General features: G+C 34.2%; 1 long non-coding RNA gene across 3 annotated transcripts; it reads right to left on the reverse strand.

Annotated features, from left to right (window-relative positions):
• Nucleotides 1–684: 684 nt before the first annotated feature.
• On the reverse strand, nt 685–3,497 carry LOC145635036 (uncharacterized). 3 transcript variants are annotated; one of them, XR_014113751.1, is made up of 4 exons: nt 3,191–3,497; nt 2,874–2,994; nt 1,492–1,543; nt 685–972 (listed from the first exon to the last, which is right to left on the reverse strand). It is a non-coding gene; the product is annotated as an uncharacterized LOC145635036 (long non-coding RNA). The 3 variants fall into 3 exon arrangements; XR_014113752.1 differs by lacking the exon at nt 2,874–2,994 and having other exon boundaries at nt 690–972; XR_014113750.1 differs by lacking the exon at nt 3,191–3,497 and having other exon boundaries at nt 690–972; nt 2,874–3,178.
• Nucleotides 3,498–3,856: the final 359 nt, after the last annotated feature.

Here is a 3,856-nt window from a genome sequence, read left to right on the forward strand (position 1 = left end):
ATCTGATGGCCTTTGTGGCGGTGTGGTCACCTTATGGAACAATGAGATTATCGCCATTGGCCAGAGAATCATAAAATCGGACTTTGTTAAGGCGGATGCTTTTTTCAAGGTATAGTAATCTATGTAGTTTTCCACATTCAAGATTTGCTAAATAATTTGACAATCTTTGATTCATAACTTTTAATTTATTAGTCTTTGACTTGTGTGTATGTTTTAGGGCCACCTAGTTGCGAGGCGTCCATTGTTCTAAGATGAGACGAGTTTTTCAGCGTGCATCAATGTAGTGTGGTCCTGAGTGTTGTCATTGATCGATTCATTGAAGTGAAGTAAAATCAAGACAAGCCTTTTAGTTATTTAGGTTTTTAAAAAAAAACCCTTTAGTAAAATTAAATTATCACTAGTAGAAAAATGTAAAATGGCACCGGTTCAAAACCCCCCTATGGCACCGGTTTTGAACCGTTGGGTATTTGAGGGATGCCAAAAAGTGGGATTTTTGGCACCGGTTCAAAACCAGTGGCAAAAACAGGGTTTTTGGCACCGGTTCTAGTTCAAAACCGGTGCCAAAAATGACCCAATTTTTTTTTTTTTTTTTTTTTTTTTTGCATTTTTTCACTTAAATTGATATATAAACACTATCATATATATAAACTTACATATTTTCATTAATAAAAGGCTAAAAGCCATTAATATTACAATTTTGGTCCAAACAAAAAAACTGTAATATTACAGAAAGAACAGCACAGAAACAGAACACCAAGTCATGGGAAGTTCTCAGCCCTTGCTGTGCGGATATAATGCTCTTCATTGTTGTCTGGTCTAAAGCAGTACACACCACCACCTTATTATAGCTTGTCTCCAATCCTCCGCTACCTTGCTGGATCGTAGCATTTCATAGGCTGCCCAAAAAAAGATGGTAGCCAATGCCTTTCTAATCCACTCCCTACAATCAAACTGTTGATAAAAACAAACCTGCTGCACTAAGAATGCAATTACAAATTGATCATTATATCGAAAAATTACATGTAGGCTATGAAGAGAATAGCAGTGATCAAAGTACTATTGATTTAAAGTAAGAATTCAGGGCACTTTGACAAGTACTCTATTACTAGATAGTGAAATCAGAGAAGGAAGAGTATATTAACAAAGGAAAGTTGCAAATACCAACATTTTTCAGAAAATACCAAAATTGCACTAAATTCTACAGTTTGAATTCGAATACAAGTAAAATTATAATAATATAAGCTCTTGAAAATATTGTCAAGCAGTATATATCAGGAGAAAAGAAGATAAAACCTATTAGAATGAACTAGAGAATAATAAAACATATGTAGTCTGATAGCTAGATAATCCCCCAAAAGATAGTGGCCTGGACTCTGGAGGATAGGACCATCACAATCTATAATTTAGAAATATCTCATAGAACAAAAAATGGCTATGCACATGACAGAATAAATAAAATTGATAAAAGAGGAAAAGAATTAAGTTAATGACCGACATAATGATTACTTCTTAGATCGACATGGAGATGCAACCTACCTGGCCCCTATTAAATGGGAAAAGACATTAGTTGTTAAAATCATCATCATATTTTATTATAGAATAAGATGCACACAAATTATAGCTCAGGTAGCAAGACCTGATGTCGTGTCCTTATCAATATATTCCCTGCAAGGAAATCCACTTCTGGTTGGAAAGAAGGTATACAAAGGCAATTATATTGTTAGCTTCTCCTCTCTAACACCAAAAAGTGAAAAACAAAAGAAAATATTTTTATTTAAATAATAGCCAAAACAAGAATGATCCACCTTCACAATTGAATTAAGCAGAAACACATACAATCTGACTATGAGGTCTAAATGCTAAAGACAAGTAAGCAGCTGGGTAAAAAAGGAATGTTCCTCAAGTATATTCTAGGAATCCTTTAACCTAGAAAATGGCATCATTAAGATTAAAGGCATAGGGAGGCATGGTACTTTTCTATGTACAAGTGGATTAATAGTAGTGGCAAAAAAAGGCTATAAACCTTAAATAATCAGGTTTATGGGTCTATTTACTGAAAGACGAGTCTCCATCATGTGATGCCTTCCAAGAAAAATTCAAAGTATCAAACTATATGGCATAAAATGTTCTATTGTACAAGCACGTGAATGGGTATGGGACCATAATTGGCTATATAATATAATTTCAAATATTCAACAAGTACACCAGCATACTATAATCCGATTCACATGTTCCTAAAGAGCTTTATTTCTCTGCAGTTTTCAAGCACAAGACCCAGTATAATCTCTACATATTCATAACAAAAGAAGCATTCAACACCTGCAACTTCACTCAAGAAACACCACTTTCCAAGATGCAAACATCATCATCTGTCTCATCACAAATGTACAACCCATACACCTACCACAAATCACACAACGAAGTTCCCTCGGTTCTGCTTCTCTTAGATCTCAACATCTTACTTTTACTTCATCTATAATAATATCAATTAGATTGTGATCAAATAATCACATAATTCATCTAAACTACTCCACAAATTACCAACAATTTAATCTTAACTGTGTTTTGGGGTCAAATTACAAGAAAATTCATTAAAATTACTCCAGGAATCACTAGAATTCTTCCAATATACAGTAATCAGTTTTTTGAACATTCATCTAAATTACTTTACACATTTCTAGAAATTTATCTAATTTACTCATTTTTGAGGTCAAATTTCCAAAATATTCGTCTAAATTACTCTACAAATTATAATTATCAATAAACTACTAGTTTTATCAATGGAGATTAATTAAATTACAAGAAAAATTCACAAAACAGGAAAAAAAATGATTCTTATGAGAAACATGAATAATGCATAATAAATTATTTACCTGAATCGTCATCATCATCATTTCTAATATTAGGGCTTGTACATTCCGATTGATGATTCATCAAATTCATAGCTGAAAATTCCAATCAAGAGTTCTTTCACTTCCCATTCATTCGAATTCACTTCCCATACATACAAATTACAATAATTATCATAACAAGAGGGACAAAACCAAACTCAAAACCAAACATTACATAATAATTCAAACTAAAAAACAACAACCGAATCATAAAATCCAAAATCAAAACCCAAAAACTCAACGAAATCGAAACCCTAACCTAAATTATACAAAATTAACAAAACAAAGGAGGGTTAAACCTTGTGAGGAGCAGTGTCTCCATTAGAGATCTAGGCATCGTTCTCCTAGTTTTTTAAGGGCTTACTCCATTAGAGACGACTGCGGTGGTGGTGGCAAGAAACTAGGATGGAGAGAGAGGAGGGTTGCGCTGGTGGCGACTACGGTGGGAAGCTAGGATGGAGAGAGTTGAGGGTTGCGCTGGTGGTGGCTGCGGTGGAGCGAGAAAAGAGAGGAGACGGAGAGTTTGAGAGGAGAGAGGAAACAGAGGAGACAGAACAAGAGAGTTAGAGATAGAGAGGAAAGAGTGAGGAGAGAGAGCGTGTTCTAATTTTAAGGGAATTTTGGAAAAAAGGCACCGGTTAACCGGTGCCCTATTAAACCTTTTTTTATTTTTGTGGTCTAGGCTTTATTTTTGGCACCGGTTTTCAATAACCGGTGCGCATTTGTCGGTGCGTTTTTATCTTTTTCTACTAGTGTATATTCACTTTTAATTAATGCAGTTTATTGCGAATTTATCTTAGTAGTGACCTTATGTTGTTTTATTTTCGTATGTCGAAGTATCTCCAACAATGAATTGAAGTTAATGTGTAATTGTAGTGTGATATTTATTAGTTGTCATAGTAGTTAAGCTAGCTCCAGATCTATGTCATGTTCGTTGTAATTCAATAATGCAACAATTTCGTGAA

This window comes from Chenopodium album, chromosome 6 (assembly GCF_948465745.1).
Source record: "Chenopodium album chromosome 6, dcCheAlbu1.1, whole genome shotgun sequence".
Classification (NCBI taxonomy): domain Eukaryota; kingdom Viridiplantae; phylum Streptophyta; class Magnoliopsida; order Caryophyllales; family Amaranthaceae; genus Chenopodium; species Chenopodium album.